The sequence below is a fragment of the Triturus cristatus genome, chromosome 2_2 (genome assembly GCF_964204655.1).
Source record: "Triturus cristatus chromosome 2_2, aTriCri1.1, whole genome shotgun sequence".
NCBI lineage: Eukaryota > Metazoa > Chordata > Amphibia > Caudata > Salamandridae > Triturus > Triturus cristatus.
Genome location: NC_140582.1, coordinates 859,276,260 through 859,303,701, shown reverse-complemented (window position 1 = coordinate 859,303,701; position 27,442 = coordinate 859,276,260). Strand labels below are relative to the sequence as shown.

The window sequence follows — 27,442 nt, the reverse complement described above, 5'->3', positions numbered from 1 at the left end:
TGACCTTTTAACAGACATCATATTGTATTCTTGGACTTGAAAGTTTGCTGTTAACATTGTAACTAAGGGGTTTAAAACCCAAGCAGTAAAGTGCAGTTGGGTAATACGCCAAGTGTAGTTGAAAGTATCACACAACAATGGTCCAGCTTGCAGTTATGAATTTGGAAAGTCTTGTGTCTTGTTTTCCCCACTATCCCATGGGCATGGTGGTAGCACTCTTCACAGGTGCCAGTCACTACATCTTGCATTGAATGTTTAAAGTCTGGGGTGTTTGGCAGATGACTTGCTATCAATACTGACTTGTTAGAAAAGGGGTTGATGTATCAAAGAGTTTTACACATTCCATGTCTGTGAGCAAAGATGATAGTGTATATTGGCCAAGATTCTTACAAGCCAGACATTTCACAATTAAAGAAAAGAAGAAACCATATTTAGTGGCATTACTTAACTCTAGACCTCAAGCAGTTTAATCTTAAATCAGTCTTTCTTGCTGCCACCTTGTATAACAAAGTTACATAGTGTTGACCCCTTAACCCCCTGAGTGCCCCGCCCTTTCCCCCTCCTGTGCCGGGCATTGTATTAGCGGGCGGGGTCCATGACGAGATAGTCTCGTCATGGGCACAGCGCAACCGCGCTCCATGACGAGACTATCTCGTCATGGGCATAGAAGAGGTTAAGAAAGAAGTAAAAATTACCCATTCTCTCCCACTTGTTTGAATGGCATTTTAGTTTGTGGTTGTGCAAGTGATTATATGTTCACTCTGATGAGGTTCTGGGCTTTTTCCCTTTCAGTGGGGATTTATCAGTTGTCGGTTTTAAATCTAAAAACAGGATAGCCTAAGTATCCAGCAGAAAGAACATTATCGACGGTAAGCAACTTGTTCATGCTATCAAGTCCGTGCACTCCCAAACCCTACTCACTGGGCGTAATATTCACTATCATTCATATAATGCTATCTAACTCATATTCTTCTGAGTCAGTATACTCCCAGAATCCCACCATTCAACTGCACCAACTCAGCTGATAGAAGTACTAATGTTCAGATTGGCCAAATGGGGGGAAGAGAATTGGAGTGTGCAGCTAGGTAGCAGACCTGATACGAGACAGTAAATGTAAGGAGTCATCTTCACGATGAGATGTATAGAAAATTACCATTTATATAGAGCACTTCACATGTGACCTGCAGTGAAGAGGAAAATTGAAACATTCATGGCAATATAGTTGTCTTTAGCATTCTCTGTGCCCCGGGGAGCAAGTCCTTATTTGTATTGTGCTTTTTCCCATTGTGTGCATTGGTAATTGCCTTTTGTCTTACCCTTGAGTGTCTGCGATCATGTTACTTCACACAATTTCCTTTGGAAAGAATTGTGCATTGAACCTACTTACACTAAATATGCATAAGTATGCAAATGGTATTGTTTACTTTTCCATGCATACATCTTGCTACTGTTCCCTTTAGTCACTTAAGTCTTTTAGTACTCCCAAAGCTCAGCTAACGAACAAATCCTAAGCAGAAAACTGTGCGGCAGAGACAAGCCCTATTAATCTCCAATTTGCTTCACCCCCACCCACAAACACCCAACTGCAGCACCCTTAAGTCTGCGATAAGGAGGATCTCAATAAGAGACTGATTACACCTGCCGACTATTATCTCCAAACCACAGTTTGACAGCTTCCAGCTACACTTCACAATTCAGAGTGGGTGGGGCTGTGCGCGGCCATTTTACTATGCGAGGACTGGGGTAGGTGCTAGTAGGCACTGTCCGGAGTTGACGGGTCGCACTCTGTGTTGGCGTCCTCGCAATCGGATTGGTCGATTTGCCCAGGATTGCAGGAGGGTTTGCATAATTCAACACTTGATTAGAATAGTGCTCACCAATGACGGTAAGATTTCAGTTGGCACCTTATCACCTATACACAGAGGGACCAGTTCTGCTCCGAGATGTGAGGTCACTCCTGTTTCCATTCACCATCTATGTGTAAGTCCAGGATAAAGTAGCAAGACAAGTGAAAAAGTAAACATAAAGTCCGAGCAAGGCTCATCGTCTGCTCTCATGGAGCGGACATCCAGTTCAGATGAGATTCTGGCTTGGAACAAATTCACCCTGAGTTTCCCAGGCCGTCACTGACTCCACAATGGATTAATGCCTTCCAGGAGACCATGCTGCAACTTTTCAAGATGGTTGCAAATCCCTCTGGTGCTCTTTTGTATCCACAGATCTGTCATCTTTCAGATGGACTTACACAAGTGAGCCTTTTCCTGGCAACGACTGATCCCTTTTAGTCTCAGCCCATTCCACATCCAGCACTGTGCTGTGCCTTGAATCACTTGTTGCAGGCTCTGACGATTGTTAATGTTTCGGACCTGGCCCAGGCCCCAGGGCTTCCAGTTGCGGATTTCGTTCTGTCTCTAAAGAAAGATTTGGAAACGGTGGCAGCTAGGATGTGTCCCATGTTGCACTACACGATTACCATGGCACCACTTCAGGTTGAGGATGACTCTCCTGCTACTCACTTGTCTCTAAAGCAATACTTAAAAAGGATGGAGGTTCCCTTTGGCTCTTCAAGGACATGAACATATTCTTCACTATGAACACGATGAGGAGAAGGTGGACAACTTGTTTCCCTCTCATTATTCTGAAACTGGCTTAGGTCTTATCCTGCAAAATGCCAGTGGCTTAGACACTTCACTAGAAATGGTTTGAATGTGCGTTTGGGCTCCAACTGAGAAAAGAACCTTATTTTGCAGTGGTGGTAGGCAGAAACAAAATGGTGTTAGATTTACAGTTGCCTACTGGGGAACTAAGGCTAAGCTTTTGAATGCTTTTGGGCCGTCGACTGTGAAGCCCTTGCTACCATTTAAAATAAGCTCTGACTTGCACTCTTCAAGGTGCTTTGCTTCCTCCGTTACTTATACGTCCTGGCGAACGTCTCTCACCCTATCCCCTGAAGACAGTTTCAGACCATGACCTCCAGACTTACTGCCGCTATATGGGCTGGCAAACAACACAGAGTGGCATTCCACTTAGCAAGTGAATCACCCTTTGACAGAGATCTTGGCCTGTCTGACATCTACAAGTACTACTTGGCGGCGCAGCTGGTGCCTAATAATTAATGGCTCACCGGGGGTGGGATGACCCGGCCTATTGGCTTTGAGGGACTCCTCGGCTCTCGGCTGCCCGGGGCGCTGCCACACTGCACCAGGGTATCGGTCTTGTGCTGGAGGGTGGCTCTGCGTTTTATTCATTGGAACTGCCGCCTGATTGGTATGACTCCTCTTTGGCAGGTTACGTGGGTCCAGCATCTTTCCACCCTTGAGGGCTTCACCCACTGGGACCCTATAGGCATCTCATATTTGGGGTATGTCTGCTGGGGCGACAACATGATGTCCTTCCAAGATTTAAAAGACCAATACACCCTTGCCAGTACACAATTCTACAGAATCCTTCAGATGTGCCGCGCATTGCGATCCCACATTTCCATGACCACTTTGCTGCCTGAGTATAGCCCTCTTGAGGCCAAACATTTCCTGGGGCGCCTGGGGAAGGGAGCCATTTCCATGATCTATCAGTTCCTGATCATCAATGCCACTGATGGCTTTGACTCACTCCACCAGAAGTGGGTGGATTGAGTGGGTGAGCTGGATGAAACTGACTGGAGAGAGGCCTGTCTTGCACCCCGAGAGCAAACTATTTCCTCCCGGTTGTGCATGGTTCAAGTAAACTATTTCAATGCCACTTACATCACCCCATTCTGTATCCAACAGATGTTGCCCTCAACCCAGGCTGCCTGTGCGTGCTTTCCGCAGCTGACTTCTTTCACATGCTTCCCATGTCTTCGAGAAGTGGAAAGTCATGACTGAGTCTCCACCTGCCGTAGCTCAGGACCTATTGCAGTGAGTTTTCTGGTTCTGGGGGAGATTCACAAGGTCCACCATAGAGAGCATTACCAAAAGTAAGTAATTTGTTCAACACAGTCCTTGTAATTAAGAAGTCAGGTGATATTTCACCTAATAGTGTGGGTTTAGGTAGATGGGGCAATGGGGGGGCAAATGGGACGATGGGCATGCTTCACCACAAAGAATGAAGGCAGTTGCCTTGGACCAAGCACAGAATGTAGCCAGGAGTTGATAAATTGTTCAGGTTCGCACCATCAAACTCCTATGGGTCCTGTGTCAGGTGAATGCTTCGTACCACCTATCATCCATTTTTTTTAAAACATATTTTATTAGAAATTTTTACAGTTTACATCCATGTTAAAGCAAATATGTGTACAAGATACATCAAATTGTTTGGTGTAAGCCGGATACGAAGTCTGTATTGAGCTACAGATCATGCCTCTATGCATAAATTGCATCTTTATGAAATCCTATTAATCCTTACTTGGTAACAGTATATCACATCATTGTTCTCCCATAGTCCAATTATTACGACATATCAATAATATGTGAAACCAAATGATAACTTTATCGAGTTGTAACAAATTACATTCCCCTACCCTCCCACCCTTTCCAAACTCGTCTGACCCTATCTTAGCTTGATAGGTGTCCAGGAAAAAACCTGCCACTTGTTCACAGCACATCAGTACTCGCTTAAATTTGTAATCTTGATATTATACTATCCCATGACTGTATTTAGGGTTGTCCTGCATAATTGGGAGGGTCTGCGCTAGTTCTGTACTATGGGGACTGGCGCTGGAGCCAGTGTCTTAAAGGCTTCTAATATTATATCCCAATCAATAGAGATCACCTTTTTGCGTAACCCACGAGCTTCCTCTCTTCTAATTGCTACGCTTTCAGCACTTCCCCATTGCACCACCTCTCTGTGCCACCCATGGACTGTTGGGGGTTGAACTGACTTCCACCGCATTGTGATAGCACGTTTGGCCATGAGTAGGGCTAGGTCTGTGAAGCGGAGCGGTACCACCTATCATCCATTTGGGCAGTGTGCAGTCCTTTTGTTTTTATCTGTCCCCTGCTTTTTGTTCATGTAGCAGACACTCAGCTGATCAGAGATGCTTCGGGGAAATCAGTCTCAGCATGCTGCGTTTTTCAGGCCTAGTCTTTATGCACCACCTTTGACAAAAGTAGTTTGCCTTGGCATCCAAATGCCACACCTTTGCCCCCAGTTCCAATGCATCTCTCTAGCCCTCTCACATCAGGATCACACCACCAACATTGTGTAGTCCTTGCCACCCAACCATACAAGTGCCAACATCACTGTGACTCACTCTGCAACCAGCGTACAGTTGTTTAAGCGGGAACAGGCTGACTCAGCACTCTTGTACCACCTGGCTGTCCGGCACTGTGGTCGATGTTCCCCCTGTATCAGTCTCAGCTTGCTGAGTGAGCCCCATCAGTGCCTTTGCTTGCTTTTCACCACCATTTTCTGGTATTTTAGGATTGTTTCCAGTAGCCCTGGCAACTCACCAAAGCCACACTCTCTTGAAATTATCAGATTTTTAAGGATACCATAGGTTATCACTGGGAGCACTATGGCAAGTGTCTCCACTGTTTAGCCTAGCCAGGCCACAAACTCCAGCCCCCTTGCCCTTCTTCTGTAATCATTAGAAGTTTGGGCTCTACAAGTCATGGATCTCGGGTTTGGAGTTTACTAGCTGTTTTTGCCCTGAGCAACTGAACCTTATTAACATCACTCACCAAGTATTATTGAGATCCTTACATCTTTCTGTAACCCTTAAGTTAACCCTTACCTTATTTTGGTGTTGGCTGGAGGGATAATAACTGCAACTCCTTCTGGATGACACTAGGCCTAAGAAAACAAGTTTGTGAAGTGAAGCAGGAAAAGTGTGCCAAAAAGGATTATTACAAAAACACAGAATCTTCAGAAGGAGCAAGAACCACAAAGCACCACCTAAGAATAAAAAGCTGAAGCTAAAATATAAAAAACTTGTCAGGCAAAAAAAAAGGGGGCAATGGAAAACTCAACAGCAATACAACATACAGATACAGCAACTAACAACACCAACACAGCAAGCATGACCTATGCTGAACAAAAAAATAACACACAATCTGAGCAGTAACAAGGCAGTGTCAATGCACAAAAATACTGGATGCCAGTGAGAGTGCTTGAAATGTTTCCTCCTACTCACCTTCAAATAGCAGTCTGGCTAGCTTTACCACCATTGACCAGGAAGTTGTTGGCAGCCATGCTCATCTGGGTTAACTCTGTATAAAACGCAACAAGAGGTGACCATGTAACAGTGGGTGTTTTACCACTGTTTTCTGCCAGAGAGCCCTTTGACCCATTTTCTCAAATTTTCTATCCCCCTGCCAGCTGAATTTGAACTTCTGCACCGGTGCTGCATTGGACATGAGCACAGGGAACCACAGAAGGCTACAATGTGACACTATACCACTCCTTTAAAATTCTTGTCAACTCAGAATTGACTCGCTCGAAAAAAAAGTATTCTGCAAGGAAGGCAGTGAACGGGAAAATAAAATGCAAGACTGTTCTGCTACTCTATAAACTTTCCAGTGTACTAAAAACTGCAAACTGCAGTGGTGTACCAACCACACACATTATTCCCTCAACTTCTTACTCAAGATGCTCATCCACTAGGACAGATGAAGATAGAGGGGACAACTATGCCAGCAACTGACTCGCAACAGGCTCGATCTGACAAACTTGAGACTGGATAGATCCTCCATTTAAGGAGTAAATTAATCCCTACTGCAGATAAACAAAAACACTCCAAAATAAGAAAAGGAGCGTAAAACAGAGGTGAAAGCTTTTTGAACATACATCACGCAGGCAAACTTTGGACGATAGCTCGTCTTTTTGATAGGCAATTGATACTGTAGAAGGATGCCATCTTTTATTTGCTGAGGCTTGATAGGTAAACTTAGAGGTCACTAAGTTCTCTGTCGTTTGAAGAACAGAAAAGAGATCAGCAACATGACCTCAATAATCACTTTGATTGGTAAAATAGGAGGATAGTATTCATAGAGTGCAAAGAAAGCAGAAAAACACTGTGGAAGTATGAATTATAAGAAAGGTGTTTCACTGACTAAGTAGTCTTAATGAAACACATTAGGTTTTGCTCAATAGCTTCGTTTACTCACTCTGCTTGACTGTTGGTCTTTGGATAAAATTCCCAATTTCGATTCTCAAGTTTTTTGCAAGCAGCCTTCCAATTAGAAGTGTACCATGGACTGAGATGGTCTACTGTTGTGGACTACGAAGATGAAATATTTCAATGAAAAAGACAAACACTTCAGGAGCTGTAGGGAATTTGGGTAATGGACTAAAATGGACCATCTTAGTGAGGGCATCTAGTGTTATTATTGTCAGAGTGGTCCCATCTGATCTGTTAAGTTGGAAAGTAAATTTCTGTACAGATCTAATAAATGTCAGATATCTATAATAGTTGTTGCAGTCCAATGGGTCATTGTTTGTCATTGCCTTGAAGTGACATATGTGTTCATTGAAGGCCACCACAATTCTTTAAAAAAAATATTTGTTTATTGAAATTTGACCTAAGCAACTATACAGCAATCAGCAAATAGTGCCCAGTAGTGTAGTAGTAAAAAACTTGTAGTTGAACAAATAAACATTAGAACCAAAACAGAGGCATCACAATTGACAAGTACATTTATACGAAACATCATTGCGATCTAGAATCGAGGCATCTTTCATTGCATACAGGTCATAGGACTGAGGTCACAGAAGAGGAGAACGGAAGAGCGGCATAGTGTACAGAGATATAATGACATTATGGAGTCAAAAGACAAATTAGTGAATGCCCTTCAATGGGATTCAGTGGAGACCTCTGGACTTTGCGTAGTGTCTGTAGTGCGAGTAGATAGCCAAGTTAAAAAAGGGATCCCAATATCCTTGGGTCGAGATGTCTGAGACAAGAGTTCCCAATATGTATTTAATTGTTCCTGACAGAACGTGATGTCTAGTATCCAAGTTTTAATAGCGGGTGGGTGGCATTTACCCCAGGGCATCGCAATCCAGCGTTTAGCCAGGAGTTTGCGATGTCCCGGTATAACGTCCTGACCATAACCCAGAAGACGTAGTTTGGGCGAAGTGAACAGTGGGTCGCCAGGATCTCTTTGATTGATTCAAGTATTGCAATCCAGAAGTACTCTAAATCGGGACAGCTCCAAGCCATATGGAAAAAGGATGCATCTGGTGATGCACAATTCCAGCAGTTCGCCTCCGGGCAGAGACCCATGCGTTTAAGTTGTAAGTGTGTTCTATAAATGCAATGCAAGAATTTAAAATGTATGAGGCGAAGCCTGTAATAAGGGGATAACATCTCTAATTGCCCACTACAGAATTGCCACTGAGTTTCTGTTCGTGGGTCGTCTAGATCCTCGTTCCAACTAGCGAAGGCCTTCGGGTGTGTTATCGGGGAGGAGCGCTGCATGCTGCTGTTAATTTTAGTGATAAGCTTATCTGAGAATGTGTTTGTTAACAACGATTCAAGGGCCAGGAGAGAGGGAGGCGGAGCTGGGAATGTGTCATGCAATTTAGGCCACGCCACTCTAATAGAGTAGATTGATAGTAAGCTAGAAAAATTAATGGTAGCGCCTGGCGGAGGTTGGGGGGGGCAAGAAGGTGTCGCCAGGATATAAGTTGGCAAATGTATCCCATCCTAGGGTGTGGGCGCGGGCAGAATTGCCTTTATCATCCAGTATAGGTATTTGCAGATTGTGCGCAAGCGTGATAGAGGGCGCATATAAGACTGTGTGACCTGCCCGAGTGCGAAGTCTATCCCAGGTCCATCGCAGCGTGTCCGGTGTATGTATGATCATAGAGTGGCGTTTGAAAGGCTGATATAGAGTTACTGCCAATGGTAGTGGTGTAACTTTGTCTGCCTCTACTGGAACATGGAGTTGGAAGGGGTTTGGGAATATCCAGTGGTGTAGGATTTGCACCTGTGCACAGAACGCATAAAGGGCCAAATCAGGAGCGCCAAGTCCGCCCGGTGTCAGTGGTAATGTAAGTACCTCCCACGCAATATGTGGTTGTTTTCCGGCCCAAACCAGGGAGGAGTGCAACGATTTCTGGAATGATTGGGTAAGTTGCAAGTGAAGATTAATAAATAAATAAATATAGAAGTTTAGGTAGCACAAACATTTTGGCTATAGCGATGCGACCTGCTAACGATATGGGGAGTTTAGACCAGACCGTAATTTTCCCTTCCAACCATGCTATTGTGTGGCCAAAGTTCATGTCCCAGAGCTCCTGGATGTTAGTACTAAGCCAAATCCCCAGATATCTCACAGGGCCAGATGCCCATTGGATAGGATAATCTGGTTCAAAAGTGGTGAAGTTAGGAGAGAGGGGGAGCAGAGTGGATTTGGTCCAGTTGATATGTACACCAGAGAGACCTCCAAATTTGGTAAGTTCCCAGAGGACCGGATTAAGATTGTCTAGCGGGTCTCGAAGATAAAGGGTGATATTGTCTGCATATTGCAATATAATGATATCTCTCATGGGAAAGTCGAGGCCTCACGTTTTATGGTTTTGTCTGATTCTAGCTGCCAGAGGTTCCATTACAATGGCATACAGGAGGGGCGACAAAGGACAACCCTGTCTGGTGCCACGCGTTATGTCGAATGGAGCAGATATTAGTCCATTGGCACGTAGTCTAGCCATCGGTTGCAAATATGAATAATATCTGCGTAATGAATAAGGGACTAAGACCTAATCTGGCTAAAATGGTAAAGAGATATAGCCATTCGAGCGAGTCGAAGGCTTTGGTGGCATCAAGAAAATCTGCTAGTGCAGGTGTATGTGGGGAAAGGTGGTGTAAGAGGGCAAAAAAGGTCCGTAAGTTGTGGGACGTAGAGCGCCCAGGTATGAAGCCGGATTGGTCTGGCCTAGCAATTAAAGGTAATAGGAGTTGTAGCCTGTTCGCGAGGAGTTTTGCATAGATTTTATTGTCTATATTGATGAGGGAAAGAGGTCGATATGAATCACACCTATTGGGGGGTTTACCAGGCTTAGGCAGGGTGGAAATGAAGGCCTCTCTTGTTGTTGGAGGGAGTACACCATTTTGCGAAGAATCGGAGTACATTTCTGCGAGATGAGGTGCTAGTATGGGAGCGTAAGTCTTATAGAACGCTGTTGTCAGGCCATCAAGGCCAGGTACTTTGTCCAAAGGGAGGCCCTTAATGATTCGTACTATGTCTTTCTCTGTAAAGGGTTCTTCCAGGTATTCTCTATGGGCCACCACAAATGTCTTGAAATAAAATGCAAGGAAGTCTACGCAATGTCTAGTGACAGGAAGATTGTGACGCTGTCATGTGTCCAAGCTAATCTTGCTCACGTTCAGTAAATTATAAGTATAACAACTTACAATTTGGAGTGTGGAACACAGATTGGTATCTCGTGAACACCTAAAAATACCTGGATAAAGATACAGATTAGGTAAAGACAAACCTGTCAGATATGGGTATGTTTTTCTGGGTTCCTCTCACCCCTTTACTAAAGAAAGCGCACACACAAGAAACTGAACTTGTATCATTAGAGGTTTTTATTAGAAGCAAAACTAGTGCAGAACATACGCAGAATAATGGTTTCAAATATCACGGTTGCAGTAGAAATTGCAGAATGTAACAATTATGAAGAGATAACATTTTACTGTGTACAAAAATGTACCACTGTGAAGTGGTATAACAGCTAGCAAGCCCAGTTCCTGTTTGCGAGACCCCAGCTGGGGTGCAGGCTAGTGCCCCCGGAAGAGCAAACTCCCTGGATGTCGCATGTACTCCTCTTTGTAGATACAAGCCCTGCAAATCCAAGGACATCATCCAGTCTTCTGGATCCACAAAACAGAGAGAATCTGACTCTGTTTGAAGTATTTTGCGGATTCTTTTTGCCACTTTTGGCACCTTCTTGCTCTTTCATTGTCCTATACCTTTCTTTTGCCTTTGCCTTCTTTTTCCTGACTGACTCACTGTGCGCTCTTTCGTGCCGCCCTAGGCCCTCCCATGACCCATTTAATTAATGGCAGTTGCAGTGGGCTCACGCAGTGGGCATGGTGCTGGCATGTCAAAGGAAAACCCATCTGTCCCACCCACCATGACTCTCCACACTCAAGCTACTGTTTGCCACGCTGCTACCACCCCTCTCTCTCACCCACATTCTCCACCCATCCACCGACAGCACAGCACACCTCGCTGTTCAGCATGCTACTCAACCAACACTCCACAGGTGTATGGTACCTGGTGTATGACTATGCACCGGACCTGGGGTTCCTCACAGAAAACTGGCTTAACCCTGCATTGGCCTTCAACATTGTTACAGCCGTCCCTTTTGCCTTGCTATTTTGTAGCCAGGACAGGCAACACAAGCCTGTCTGCAGAATTGCTATAATGTTCAAGGACAACATTAGCTGCACCTCCTCCTCAGAAACAATCCCCAACAACATGGAACACTTGTCCTCCAAATTCCACATCACTTACAAATTCAGCGTGAACTGCACCCTCACCTCCAGACCTCCAGGACCATGCACCGACTACTTTAACACCATTACTAACTGCATGGCGCTCCTCATTCTCAATGTTAATAACTTCCTCCTGGGCAACCTAAAATTTCTCCTGAAAGACTCCCTGGACCCGAAGAAACAATAGCCTTATTCGACAAACTAGGAAACCTCAGCCTCACCCAATGATTGACAAGCCCACACACTCCGCCAGACACCTCCTTGACCAAATCTTTGCCAGCATCTCTGTCAACAAGCTCTTGCCTATCACCTAGACCAACCATGCCCTCATCCAATTCAGCATTCCTGTCCCACACCATCATACAGCCGCAGACACCAGGCTAGCTGGCAGAGACTGGAACAGCATAACAGAGAAAGACTAGACAACCGTACTCACGGAACACCAACCTGAACATAACAGCAGCCTACTAGATGCCATCACAAAACTCAACAACTGGATCAACACCTGAGCTGACACCCTGGCTTCCCTCAAGCCCACCAAAGTCACGAGATCCAGACCACAAGGCAAAACACCAAACTCAGGATGTAAAAACGCCACTGCAGATAACAGCAGGGCAGATGAAGAGTGACCTAAGATAAGGACAGGAATATCTTCAAATCCACCCTGATACGCTTCCATGGGCAGATCCAAGCCACCAAACGTGCCACGCATCAATGTCAGCTCCAACAGTAACAAAGAGGTCTTTGGTATTGGGGAGGATTTCACCTCCCCAGCAGCCGCTTCCAAAAGCATGACCCCTCAACAGGCTATCACAATTCTTCTGCAGCAAGATAACTTCTATAAACGTCATCCTTGACCCCCAGACCCATCAGACTTCACATCATGACCACCGGGCACATAATCACCACAGAAAAAACCTTGTCCGCCATGTTGTCCATTCACTCCTGAGCACCATCAGACTCTTGTCTCCACAAAACCTTCACAAAAGGACTACACCCGTACCCATCCAAAATTTGGAGAAGCTCACCAACAAATGCCTCACCAACCATCTCAATGACCACCAACTCCTCAATGTCACTCCATTGGCTTCAGACCCAATCAAAACACAGAAACAGCCAACATCGCCGCAACAGACAACAACCACATGATACTGGACAGAGGAGTCACAGCCATCCTCATCCTCCTCTCCACTGTCTTCGCTATGGTATCCCACCTCATCCTCATCTGACCCCTGCACGAGAATGGAATACAAGGACCCACTCTCTGCTGGATCTGAATGTACCTGACCAGAAGAACACAGTCTTTCTGTATGGCCCCATACACACTGAAAGCCCACAATCTGATCTGTGGAATAGCGCAATGATCCTCACTCAACTCTACCCTCTTCAACGTCTTCACAAACCTACCAGGTGCCTCCACTTTACCGGACTCTTACATACACCCCACGCATATGCAGAACCAGAAGTGGCAGCCTGGCCTTCTCACACATCCCTCCCAAGACCTGAAAAGACTTGCATATCCTGGAGCCTCCTCCTCACTTCTTGAATTAGATAGGAAGCTGAAGACATGGCTCTTGGAATAGCCCGCTCGACAGGTCTCAGTAGGCCAGGCCTCGCCTGCCTCAGACCCAGAATACCATCTCAGGTGATAGTGCACTTACAAATACTTATAATAGTTTTTTACCCATCCAAGAAACTCATGTAAACCTACTCCTGTTGAATGCAGGAGTAGTGCCTTTTTAGGCATGGGAGTGCAGCAGAAAGAGGAGATTTCTCACATATTAGTAAATAAAGTAGGATCAGTTTTGGAAAGTTGGGATACTACTGGAAATATATAGCTGTAATGTCCATATGTACTTGTGTGAATCCTATAGAAGTTGGAAATCTCTTAGAAAGTAGGAAGGATGTTAGACAAATAGATTTCTGACTTTAAGAACAGGGGTTGGTAATTACCAGGATTTGACACCACCACCCAGCAGTGGAGGGTTGTGAGTGTGAGTGTGACCAGTTGGAAATAAGAGAACAGAATGAGGAGGTGGCAAGCAGTATATCTTTTATGCACAGTTTGTAATTATACTACTGTTTTTCTTCCTAGGAGAATTTCCTTCTGGACTGGGCATTAAAGAAGCATATTTCAGTCTTCGAGGATGAAAACATTCATTTAACTGAATTTCTGGTTATTCAGAAATGTTTCTGTGCCATGCAATTTGTATAGTGTATTTATAATATTGGCTAGTCCATTCAATTGTGTTGATTCAAAGTTGTATATTTTTAATTGTGAAAAAGCCTGTATCTCTTCCAGGCATTGTTGAAATTGTTGCATAAACATCTGTTGAACCTTTATTGATATTCTGCATTTAATTCAGTTTGATTATGTAGAAATTGCATTAATTTAATTAAAGCTTACATATTTTCTATATAAAATGATTTAATATTCCTCTAATTTATGTCTAAATTGCCATTTATTCCCCCCAAAGTAGTTGTTTGGGCCCTGTTGTTTGCTGCCATTTTAAAAATATTGCTGATCGAATGCTTGTACAAGAGGTAGTTATTTCCAGCATACAAATTCAGTTAGTTTGAGACCTTTAGAGGCTTGTTGAAGTATTTAAAACTAAAATGACAATGCTACCTTTATGGTGGGACTAGAACCTGTGGGGCCTATTAACAAAAGTAAACTAGTACTTACTTAGATTTACGTATGTGTAAATTTACCCTAATACTCAGGAGTCACTTTACTACTGTTTGCCATTCACCATTTTTGAGTGTCCACGTATGGGTCTCTAACCCCCCTGAAACTAGGAAATTGAGACAAATTTCTGTGTGTAACGTTACTATTACTAACTTTTCACAGTTTGGCGGAGGTCTCGGTCACGGATCTCCCTATGGTGAAATATTGTAAAAATTAAAGTTGACTAAACTTTCAAAACAAATACTACAACTATTTCATTTAATTTATTTTAGCTATTTCTTTCAAACATAGAGCACATAAAATAAAATGCCACAGCACATTAATTTAAATGTACATTAATCAATTAATGTATATTTAATTAATGTACATTATTAAAAATAATGTAAACATTTATCATAACTCTAGCACTTTATTTGTATTTAACATACATTTAAATTTATTAGGTTACGTATCATTGTTTTTTAAAAGGTGTAAATCTTTAACTATAAATTTAAAAATATTACATTTTATATTGTAATAATTATTGTCCTCATAATTGCTAACATTAAACAAAAAATATTTTTCTGTTAGTCAAAATAATTTTTTTAATTAACATTTTTTCCTATCTGGTTTTATATTTAGCCTCTGTCTCCATTATTTTGTGTGGTATTTGGTTGCAGTGCCTGTGAGTGGCCATATGTGGGGCTGGACGTACTCCAAGGCTGCACTGGAGTACATTTACTAGTGTTTGGGGTCCTTTGTGACTGTAGTAACTTTAGAAGTGTAGTTTGTGAATTGCAATGGGTACACTTGTGGGTGGGTGTAGTTGCATATCCTTCCCTAAATCCCTTCTTACCTCATCTAATATCCTCCCATTTAGTAATAAGTACTCCGACTGGATCTGGAAAAACATCGAAACAGTACCCGTGCATGCTAAGAGGTGGTGCCTGGGGCTCTTCAATCACGTCATCCACGCTGGATGTGATGTGCGTTGGCCTATATAGGTGCCATACATGTGTGCTGCCATCATCTAATTTAGTGACACTTTCGCGCTCTCAGATGTGGAGCAAAACATTTAACTTGTCATGACTAGTGTGCAGATACATAAAGTGGGATCTTTCAAGGTACAGTACACAGAATGGGGAGGATGGGTGGGTCGCTGAGGAATCTGCACTTAGACAAATTCTCTTCTAGAAGAGGCATTACCAAAGGTTAGTAACTTCTCTTCTGATAGCACCTTCTAACTGCAGAGTCCTCATCTTAGAATAGTTTATACAGAGCAGTACCTCCCAGGAGGTGGGTCTGTGAAATGGCGTACCTCCCAGGAGGTGGGTCTGTGAACTGGCTCAAACTAAAATGTCTTGCAGGACCGAAAAGGTAAAATGCTCAATTTGCCAGACCGGGCTTTCCCGACAGTAGTGCTTCGTGAACGCATGCAGAGTCGCTCATGTTGCAACCTGGCAAAGCCCAGGTCCGGCACACCACGTGCCTATGCAGTAGTAACAGTCTTGGCACTGGTCCAATAAGCCTGTAAGCCATCAGAAGGCTTCTTTTTCGCCGCAAGGCTTAATGCTTAACAACCTTTTGGAGTACATGTCCCTCAAACAGACGCTAGAATTTAACATGAAAAGTTAGAGGGGAAAAACAGTCCAGAGAGACAAGTGGAGCTCCGGATCGGCATTTGGAGGCGTGAAAAGAAAGGAACTGATGTCAGCGTGCATGTATATGCCCCTGCACATCCCATCTGGTTCAGACACTAAGCAACTTTTCCAAGGAAAACATAGGTAAGTGTCAATTCAGTCGGTCGAAGTACTTGAGGTGACCAATTCCGGCATGAATCTTGTCAGGGAGACCAGCAAGGTCCTCAATAACTGTTACCTTCACAGAAGAAGCAGTCCTTCAGCAGTTCCAGGCACTTTATCCGCTCTGGTATGGATTCCTATGGAGTGGTCCTGATGCACGGGATGAAGAATGCTGAAGATTCTCTAAGGATACTGTGTATGCAATGCGATCAGCAGGGGTCTACTTGAAGGGATTCCTTGGCCCACAAATATGGTCCTGGTTGCAGGGTCGATATCTCACAAAGTCCTCTCTGATCTGGCCAAAGTCCAGTTGCCACTGGTCTATCAGTCAACCTTTGTCGTGGATATAGGCCAATCCTTCTTGGGTTGATAACTGGCCTCATGAGGGTCTCAGCAACTCTCAGACAGCACTACCAGGCTCAGTGAACTCAGGTGCAACTCTTTGGGTCGGGCCTTTGTCCTTGGTGCTGCGCGGTGGTGGTGGTAGCAACTTTAAGACTTTGGGCTACCAACTTGCCCCAGCAGGCTTTTTCAGCTCTTGTGTCCCTGTGCTGCAGCAGGAGGCCAATCAGCTGGCCCTTGGAGCTCTCTTGGCTTGACTGGGATCTGGAGACTGCTTCTCCTTGAGCAGGACATGGCATGTACAGTGTCTCTCTTAGCTGGTGAGCAGGTGCAGTCCTCGTTGGTGCAGCAGGGAAGTCCTTCTTTATTGCATCTTCCAAATCAGTTGAGATCTGAGTTCTGGGTGTCAGGGGTGCCCTGTTTATCTTCAAAGAATTACCTAAGGGTAGGATACGTTTGGTAGCCACAGGTCTACCAGATTCCCTCCCTCCTGATTTTTTTTTTAAAACAGACTTTTTTTATTTTCATGTAAAATCAAACACATCTCCGCCGATTCCCTCCCTCCTGATGACCACTTCCTGGGAAGTGTGGCATCTGGCTATCCCAGGGTGCACTATTCTGCCCACTCCCAACATGGTGAGACCCTCTTTCGACAATCAGATCTCTCGAGTCCACCCCTAGCGGTGTGGTTATCCAGGGGCTACAATCCCTCCTCTGGAAAAACCGGTTTGACAGCTGGCATATCCTCTCCTGTCCCAAGGGCCAGCCTGTCTGCCTAAACAATAGAGTGCCACTCTCCTAAACGTTACCCATTTGCCCTTCAAAGGGATGCACTAGGGAGGTAACACCTCTCTCCCATGCAGGCCCCTATTGTGTCCTTTTCTATGACTCGTTAGCACGTCTCACCAGGAGGGCAGGAAGCTGTATACAGGACAAACCCCATGTACATCAGTAAACGGGCGCTCAAAACCTTGGGCACGTTGCTCACCAGCGACATTAAATTTAATGTAACTATTAAATGTGATTGAATTCACTGATTCTGTTAATACCAAACAGTACCAACCTTAGTAGTCCCATTCAGAAGGTAGCAGGGCTGGGGTGCCAGCCTTTAATGCTGCATTTGCCAATGGAGCTACTCAGGCGCGCAACACCCATTGGGCTCACCGGGCTTCAGCCCAGCCCACCCCCCCCTCCCCCCCCCCCCGTCATGTGTGTCAGCACGGCTGAGACAGCCTCGCGGGCTGGCGACCGTCGTCTAATTGCAGCCGCACCCGAGTACTTCACAGGTCTTTAAAAGACCATTTACTCGTTAATGAGGCTTTTGTTGTGTTTTCACCCCTTCTTACAGCCACTCTGACTATGGCTGGAAGACTTAGCCCCCTCCGAAATCTTTTTCAGCCCCCCCCCCCCCCCAAATTTGGCTCTAGTTGCCTGCCTGGAGCTACTAGCCTTTCCACAGTAAAAACGAAAATTCGCGTTTTTACTCCTGAAACATGAAAAAGTACGAGTATCACGTTTTAACATACATCACTGTGCCTTAGGGCTCGTTAGGCCTGCCATAGGGGTGACTTACATACATTAAACAAGCATTGGCATAGCCAATAGGTCTCGCCTTTGGGGCCGTATAAGTGGTTAATCATGCTGCACATTATCCTGGGCGCTCTGCAGAAATACCAAGAAGAAATGCCTTTTAGCAGAACATAAAATGGTCGCCTGTGCTGGAGCAAGAAGTTTGTTTTGCCAGATTTTATTCACCTGGCCTCGTTTTCTTACAAAAAGATGCATTTTATTATGTTCTACTTGATGCTTTCATGTTAAAAATTTGCTTTAATTAAATGGTAGAAACAATTAACTGGTTGGTGTGTTAGCACATATTTTATTCAAAGACTGGCTAAAAAAGCATTTTCTACCTTTGGGGTTGTTACCGTGATTACTACTGCGCCAGCTGTAACCAGCAACACGAGGGAGGGGGAAGGAATGTTGGTGGGAATTAAAGCTGGACGGGGTGGGCTAGGAAAGCAAGCGGAAACAGCTGGAATGAGGCCAGGGGAAACCAACAAACACCAGAGCAGCAACGGCAGGGGTGAATTGGGGATTGCAGAGACATGTAAAAGGAAAGGAACATGCCTCGTGAAAGAAGCATCATTTTAAATGGTTTTGACCTCTGCAAAACATAAACCACTGGTGTAGGTATTTACCAAATGTACTGGAAAGCCTTATTAACCATTTCCTATGGGATGTAAATGGTCACGGAGCCCACAGTAGTGAAACGGTAGGAGGAGGGGGATGGGGCGTGTCCTGTAAACTGCATCAGGCTAAGCTGTGAGACACATGGGGGCTGCCAAAGCCTGCCTGGGGACATATCATACTCCCAAAATTACATCAAGACGACAAACAGCCGGAGGCGGGAGCAGTGGCTCTTAGCACGTGAAATATTAGTGCTACAGACAGTACAATTAGATTGATACAGGAAGTTTTTTTTAAGCACCACTAGCGAATCTGGGGGCATATTATCAAGGACGGCGTTAAAATTATCACCGCTTTAGCGGCAGGAAACTGCCGCTAAAGCGGCGATAATGGTCTTCTTGATAATATGCCCTTGTGAATTCCAATAGAAGCCCATGTTCTGGTGTGAACTTGAGCTTCTATTGGAATTCTCAAGGGCATATTATCAAGCCCATTATCGCCACTTTAGCGGCAGTTTCCAGCCGCTAAAGCGGCGATAATTTTAACGCCGTTCTTGATAATATGCCCCCTGGTCTTTTTATTAACTCTAATGATTTTAGCGTATGAGTGTTGGCTGACAGCAATAAGATTCCTATTACGACCAATTTTCAGATTTTCTCATGCCTGTAAGAGTTTAAAAGCTTGCATTTTATGTTACCACATATAAAAAAGCCTCCTTGTTTTATTGCAGGAAAAAAGATAAATACTTTGTGGTTCACGAAGTGCTACAAGTCAGTAGGGGTTACTTCCGGTATATTAATTAGCAGCATTATGGCACAGGTCATATTAACTGAAGCAAATGGAAACGGAGGAGGAGGGGTGTCCTGGAAACTGCCTGCTGTAGGGAGATATCCTACTCTCCAAATAGAAGCACAACGACAAACTGCCAGCCACGGGAGCAGTGGCTCTGAGCACGAGTTCAATCCACAAGGGTCATATTAACTGAACCAAATGAGGAGGGGCTATCTGAAAATCCAAAATCTGGGACAGAATAAAGTGATTACTTGTGTGAGCAGCTATTTAATGAAATTACAAAGATGCAAGCGTTTGTAATAAAAACAAGCATTGAAAATGCAATAGGTCTCGCCTTTGATTAAGTTAAAGCCATTTGCTTTGCTAATGGTATTGTATAGCAAAGTAAATGGCTTTAACTTAATCAAAGACGAGACCTATTGCATTTTCAATGCTTGTTGATCTCTCAGTTGACACCTCGGCTCCTTGGTCGCTCCCCCCTGCCCAGCGAGAGCTTGGTGAGTTTCCCAGGGATCCAAAGAGATGAAAGGTTGATACTGGGTCAAAAGAGGGAAGCAGCGGGGGTGTTAGAAAGAGGAGTGGCGCGAGGGCGAGCTAAAAAGGACACATAATTACTGAAAGGCTGGAGGGCGAGAGACAGATACAGATCTGCTAAGGAGAGCGGCATTAAGTCGAAACCCAGGGAGCGGGAGAAGGAGCCAGGTATCCGAAGACAGAGAAACCGAGAATGGGTTTTATCTGAGGCCTGTGCCGACATGTCCCCGAAACCGAGGCGGCTTCTGCACCCAGCTCATCAGTCACAGCCCCAGCCTTCATTCAGAGGAGCTCGGGAAGGCTGCGAGAGCGCACGGCGCGCAGGGGCCTGGGCCGTGCAGCACAAGAGTGTGCATACACCTCCACAGGGGCAGCCTGGGCGCCATCTTGTTACCCTGGCTGTGTGTGAAATAGCACGACCGGGTTTTAAATCTGACACATTCCATTCCATCATACTAATTATATGTACATGAAATACAGAGATGTAGAATATAACACACTATAAAATAGCACACAAGGATTTGTCATATGGAATTCTTGCAACTATCAATAAATATTATAAGTGTATACATAGTGTATATATCTTTGCGATGTCGCCCTGTTTGCCACGTTGAGTGACTCTCGGCACATATATCACTAGCGTCGCAGCGTGAAGACACGGTACGTGCAAATATATTTTAAAATGTTTGTGCAGATGGGAGGCTCTTGCTAATGGACGCAAAAAGGAAGGGGGAGCAGGGATGGAATGATTTGAAGAATAAAAGAAGGGAGGGTGGATGGAGAGGAGAAAGGAGAAGAGGATGGGAGATGGGGAAGACGGAATAATGGAGGGAAAGCGAGTAAAGATAGCAGTGAAAGAGTAAGAAAGAAAAATAGAAGACAAGAATAGATGAACCGGGCGGAAAGAAGAAAGTAGGGGGTGAAGGTATGTGGAAGGAACGGAGGGGTGGAAGGAAGGAATAAACAAGCGCAGCCGAAGCGGACCGTGCTTGTGCAACTAATTAAATAAATAAACATGCACGGCTGAAGCGGACCGCGCTTGTGCAATTAAGTAAATTACCCTCCTACGTCACGGGAACAAAGATGGCGTTGGCCTGTCCACATTGGCCGTCCAAAAAGTGGACAAGGTGGTAACCAAGAAGCCAGATTTCCAATCACGCGCCACCGTTTACCATAAACGATGGTGCGAGCCAATGGGAAACAGGGGCAGGGCTTGAAGTCACTTCGGAATCTGCATCGATTCCAAAAGGCCCTCGCATGGCAAGAGCAACGCATGCATGCTGCTAACACCAGGCGAGACCTAAAAAATAGGTACAGATCTTGATGAAGCTTATAGCACGAAGAATCAATAAACAACCTGACGTGTTTCCTCTGATGCAGCAGCTGCGTTTTCCGAGGAAAGAAGCTTTTTTTTTTAAAGATAGCCTAAATGGTTTCTATTGTCCTTTTTTTTTTTTTGCAAGAGCCTATGTGACGACGGAAAAACCGAAGAGTGCTGCGATCAAACAACTCCTTGGCTTCTGAAGGGGGAGGGCGGAGAGTAAACAATAGTAGCCTGCTGAATTTTGGAAATAACAATTTAAGCGCAGCATAGGTGAAGCATGTGCTGCAGAGATTTGAAAGTGAAAGCGAAGCATCCACATGAAAGGCTCTGCAGTGCGAGAGAGGTGGGACGAACAGTTGGACTGTCCTGTGACAAGAGGGCTTCTGTTCACTGCAGCAGGCTGCCCACTCCTCCCCCACAACAGTTTGTAGGAAGGCAGCATGGAGGAGGGGCGGCGGAGTTCATGTTAAACACCTCCATGACGCTTCACATTAAAGCCTGCTTCCAAGTACTAATAAACACCGCCCCATTGAGAGCCAGGGCTCCTAATGCAACACGACATTGCAAAAGTACAAAATTATTACTTTGCAGCGAGGGTTAGGAAGACAGATTCTGCCATTGGTGCGAGTGTCTGAGAACAGGAAATGCGCGCTCTGAGGCTGGGGGGGGTTGGGAGGGGTGAAGAGAGGAGAGGCACCGGTCCCGAGGGGCTATTAGTGTGCTAATAACAAAAGAGGTGACTAAGCACCAGCGGGACATGTTGAGGCGGGAGCCCACAAGTTTAGCAAATACTCTTTATTGTGATACAACAATAAGATACACAATATTTATCGGCTGCAAAATTGCATTTTGCAGCCGAATCCTTTTCTTTTCGTGAAGTGAAACAAGTTTTAAAAGTTACCAACGGAAGAGGACCAAGGAGGCTTTTCTGTTTTGAATGTATATTCTCAGCCTGCCTTTGCTATCCCCGCTTCTTAGGCGCAGCTTCCCAAGGAATAAAAAAATCTCTCTTTAAAGTAAAAATTATGACCGTTAAAAATTGCGAGGCACGTGGCGTAGATGTTTGAAGTTCACTGTGAGGCTGGCAGGAGAAAGCTTCGTTTTAGCTGCAGAATAGGTTTCACCTTGGCTTGTGGTTGCAACGCGACGTGCGTAATAATGCCTGGGTCTCTAACCCTACAAGGACTCGAGATTGCATTCATCGAGCCAGCTGGTGTGTGCGGGACGCCATGTAAACCCGGAAGCGCATGACCCACTTAAATAAAACAATAAAAGTGAAAGCGTGTATGGCAAAAACAAGAAGCGCCTGACATTAATGAATAAAGGCATCCTCCCGGGAGCATTCTCTGTGATAAGCGCCCGCTATTAATTATTAATGGTAGCATCCTAGGAGGGGTGTGTGCGGGCCGCTAAGTAAACCAAGAATCACATGGCCTACTGAAGAAAAAAAGAAGAGAAACTGCGCAGAAGAAAAACCAGTGCTGACCGCCATCACATCTGGCGGTCGCGATAATTGGAAACAGATGGCGCTGATGCTCGCTCCCGAGCACCCCAGGCCAGGAAAGAAAGAAGGCGGGACAAGCACCCGCCTTGGGCCAATTGTGTGCTGTCTTTCTTAGAAAGACGCATGCAAAAGCCTTTAGCAGTGAGCCAAAATAAAAGCACACACACAAGCGTGTGGTCTTAAGGTGAAAGTCCTTACTAAAGCCTCGCAGAGCAGTGCATGCACGCTGGCTCAGGTGTGACCTAAAAAGGAGGTTTGGGCTTTGCCATTACTTTAAATGTCGGCGTCGATTTAGCAGTTTTAAACTGCCCTTGTAGTCTGCAATGGCAGATCGGGAGCCATGTTTTACCTTATTTTACTTGTGGAGGCACAACTAGTGCTGAAGTCTAGGAGAGACACCTCAACTTACAACAGGTCCTAGTTACCCCTGGTCCTATATACTAGGGACTTCCAAGCAAGTTGGGTTATGCCAATTAGGGACAAGCTAATTAAACATACATCATTTTAAGGGTCAGAGCACATGCACCGAGTCCCGTTTAGCAGGGCTCAGGACATTTCAGAGCCATTACACCAGTACCTAAGAGTCAAAGTGTGTGGGAGGGGGGTAATCCTTCAGAAGCCTGTATCTGTCTGCATTGGAAGTGTTATGCGTGGTGCCTATTTAGGCGCCACCTCAGTGTGCTGAAGTCAGTTATTTTCTTTCCACGCCTGTCACAGCGGACTTGGAGAAAGCTACCCCAGTTGCTTTTTGACTGACCCTTTTTTGGCCTTTTTTCAAAGTCTTTTGATAATTTTTCTCCTAGTGTGGCAGGGTTATCCACTACAAAAGCTTGCAAGCCCTGTGTCAACTGTTACTGACAGATGTCGGTGACAGAAATGCATCTTGTTTGCTGCTGGTGCCCGAGCGCAACCATGAAGTGAAGACCTGCGTCGACTGCTGCACCGTGTATCTCAAGATCTTGAGGGGGAAATCCCTCAAGCTCCTTGCCCCTTGACGTGCGACGCTGCCGCGATCCTCTTGATCACGGTCAAGTGAAAGGTCCTGGGATTGGTCATGGAGCCATCAATTTTCGTTGAAGTTGTCCGGGCGTTTGGGTAAGTCCCACAAAAATAAAAGACCAAGTCAAAGAGGTCTTCGACTGTACCCCATCTGTCAAAGTCATCCAACAAGATGAGGAAGCATCGTCATTCGAAGCCTGGCTCCACAGTTGAATCTGGGTAGGCTCCGCACCTCCCCAAGTTTTGGGGAGTCGGAGTGACCCCTGTCCACCTACACTTGTTTTATGAGGCCATGCACCTAATTTGTGGGTGGTCAGTCCTTGCTGGTGTGCCTTGGGGACCTGAGGGGTTGGGAGGGGCCCCTACTGCTTCTCTGCCGGCAGGTCCGCCCTCTGCGCCAGTCGGACCCCTTGGATCCACGGATTGATCTGGACTGGCGCCTGTCGTATCATCTTGTCCTCACCCGATGCTGGTCCCAATGCTGGCGCTCCCAGTGCTGCCATCTGCGCCATCCCCATTCTCATCCTCGACTCCGACACAGAGCCAGAGGGTCGTCATCTGAAGCTGACTGTAGCCATACACTCCAGACTGGAGCCTGAGCCCTATATCTTCTGGTTAGGATTTGGGGAAGATTGGGAGGGGCCACTGGACCCTGAGAAAAACTAGCCCCAAGATCCTAACATGAACTGGTGTGAGGATTTGGTGGACATAAGTGGACTGGACACCTCCCCAGAATCTGGCATGGTCTGTCCTTTTACTGTGGCTATGGAGAAGGGAGCCTAATTTGCTGTGGTGGTGAGAAGGGCGGCCAAGGTCCTGGACCTTAGCTTGCCCTCAGTGGCAGTCAAGACTAACATCCTGACATAGGTGCATAAGCTGGGAGTGACCCCCTCTGAACCACTTCGCCCATTTAATGAAGACCTCACTAATGCCCTGCTTGAAACCTGGTCCAAGCCAAGCATAGGCTATCTTGTGAAAAATTGCCCTCCGCCATCGCCCCTCCTCAAGGGACCCAAATTTTCTCACCCAACACCCTACCCCAGAGAGATTGGTGGTCCAAGCCCCCACATCGCATGTGAACCCTGGCACATTCCTTACCACCCCACTGGACAGGAAATCCAAGAAGCTTGACAACTTAGGCAAGAAAATGTTTTCTTCCATTGGCCTGGCAATGCGGTCCATCAACACCGCTTGCCTTTCGGTTGTTAGTCACATGCACTGTAGTATTCGGTTAAGTACTGCCCATGGTCACGGAGGCTGCCCGGGCCATACTCTCCCAAGCTATGGCAGACGGGAGAGATGCAGCCAAGTTCACGATCAGATGTGGGCTGGACAAGACTGTGATGGAAAACGAGGCAGCATCTGTGAGGCCTGCACAAATAACAAGACTACATTTGTCCTTCACTGGGAACCAAACACCCAATTGCAGCACCTGACTCTCTTGAGGGTAGCGTTGCAGAGCAGTCTGAGGCTTACTCAAGGGAGGTAGTGTGGGCTAGTAATCGCCATTTGCAGGTGTGCAAAAATAACACTCAATAATTGATTGTCCAGTCTGTACTTTGCTTTATAAAAGTAAGAGTACATTTATTAAACACACACACTACTCAATACTATGCACCGATTTACAAATATACATAAGCTGTTGGAATTACTTTGTGACATTGCATAACATCTCAACCCCTCCCGCAGGGGGGGTGGGGTCTTGTTCCACCACTCCTATGTATGCACATCATCTTGCCCCCAATGCAGTTAGTTGAACATAACCTGGAGCGAGGGCCCTGCGCACTGGCACCGGCACCTTCCCAGTGGCGACCCACCCCACTACCTCAACAAACATTAATAAGGGGTACGCCTGCATTGGTGACACATGACTCTGACTGAGCATCTCCTACTGACCATAAAGTATGCGACTCTATATCTTAAGGGCTAGCAGTCTGGGGTCTTCACCTAAGCGCAGCAGCAAGAATACATGTTTATGCACACTTTAGAATGACAGTACTCAGCACATTTGTGGATCTTTAGAATGTATTGCAATTACAGCCCTAAAGGCATCACAGATGAAATCACAGGATTACATATACAGCCAGACACCCTAGCAGGAAAGTCTGGCCACATAACCCCACTTTGCTTATGACATCACCTTACACCAGTTCTTCACATTGAACACGTGAACTTCAGTCCCTTTAAAAGAAATATCCATTAGTAAGTGCATTTCAGTGCAATTGCACCTCTTCGTCTCCAGGGGATGCCCTTCTTTAGACATACCCAACTCAGCCAATCATCCCTTGGCGCACTTTTTCACACACCTCCAGCTGTAGAACAAAAGTTTCTGCCCAGGCGATGTTCAAATGCTAGCTGAGCCCTTGAGGGGTTATTCTTTCCAGCCCCCAGGACACCTAGGCTGGGACTTTTCTTCTTTGGGCTGGGGGAGACTGCGTTGCTCCTACAGCTCCTCCCGTCCCTCCTTCAACAAATGAGGGTGACCCCCCCCTCCTCTGGGGGCCACCAGCACCCAAAACAGCCTTTTTCCTAATGCATTTCAAGGCATTCTGGGGCGCTTCATGCTTCTTTCTTGAATAATATATGAGCGGCTCTCCCGCTGTGCCGGGGAGAGCCGTGCTGGCGCTTCGCCGCCTTCCTGGGTCTCGTTGGGGGGACCGGTCCCACCCGGACCCCCAGGTGAGCTTAACCGCTCGGGGAGCCCACCCCCTGCCGATCGGTGGATTTTCAGGGGCCCGGTCCCACCCGGGCCCTGCGATGCCCCAACACTGCTTCCCAGCCTTCTTTGGTGGAGGGCAGCCTGAGAAGCCCACCCTCGGCTGCCCCTGACGGCTCCCCGTGCAGCCAGCGCCCTTGTGTGGTGCCGCGGGAGCCAGAACAGCAGTTCTGGTCTGCCCGCTCCGGCGGGCAGACATGGAGCTTCCCACGGGATGGTCCGTTCTTCGGGGGAGTGCAACGGTACTCCCCTACCTTCACTACCCCCCCCCCCCCACGCCCACCTTCACTTTGGGGCCCGGGGATGGGGTCCCGGGCCCCTCCTCATCTTCACAGGGGTGCGACAGTGCTCCCCGGCTTTGGGGCCCGGGGGTGGGATCCCAGGTCCCGCCCCCCTGCCAACCTTCACGGGGAGCGCGACGGTGCTCCCCGTCTTCATTTTTCGGCGGGGGCCAGGGTGGGCTCCTGGCACCCCGCGGGGGCACCTTCACGGGGAGCGTGACTGTGCTCCCTGGCTTACATCTTTGCGGGGGCGTGACGGCGCTTCCCCGTCTTCATCTTCGGTGGGAGCCAGGGTGGGCTCCTGGCCCCCTCTTGGGCACTTCCATGGGGAGCACGACGGCGCTTCCCAGTTTCCCTTCTTCTGGGGGTAGCTCCCGGGACCTGACCCACCCCGGGGGCATCTCTGAGACTGGCGGCGGAGCCCCACGTGCTTTGTCGTCGGTCTTCTTGGAGGTCAAAGGTCGCGTACCTTCTGGGGGGCATATCTCAGCCCCCAGGTGTCCGATCTTCTCCATTTTTGTGTCTTCTTGCTCCTGGTAGCACCCCTCAGCCACTGGGAGCACTCTCCTTCATCCTCCGGGTCTCCAAGAGGGTGGATTCAGCAGGGAGCTGTCTTCACTGGCTCCTTGCGCCAGCCTTTCACCTGGCTCGCCTCCTTGATCTCTCTTCTCCCTGCGCAGAGGCCACTGCTTCTGCTCACCGGTCCTGGGCTCTTCTTCTGGTGCTGTGCTGATAGGGTCCTGGGGGCAGTCAGGGGGTCTCTCCTTCCAACTGCCCATTGCGCCAGGCTCCAGCACCCTCAGCCTCAGTAGACCACACCCCAGAGAGCTTCTCTTCCTGTCCAAGCACTTTTTAAAAGTTGAGTAGG

General features: G+C 46.5%; 1 protein-coding gene across 1 annotated transcript in view; it reads left to right on the top strand.

Moving 5' to 3' along the window:
* Nucleotides 1-13,849, top strand: part of WDR19 (WD repeat domain 19) — a 992,607-nt gene extending 978,758 nt beyond the window's left edge. The window contains exon 37 of the mRNA XM_085642250.1: nucleotides 13,521-13,849. The gene's annotated coding sequence lies outside the window, so the exon portion shown is untranslated. The remainder of the gene's footprint in view (nucleotides 1-13,520) is intronic.
* The last annotated feature ends 13,593 nt before the right edge of the window (nucleotides 13,850-27,442 follow it).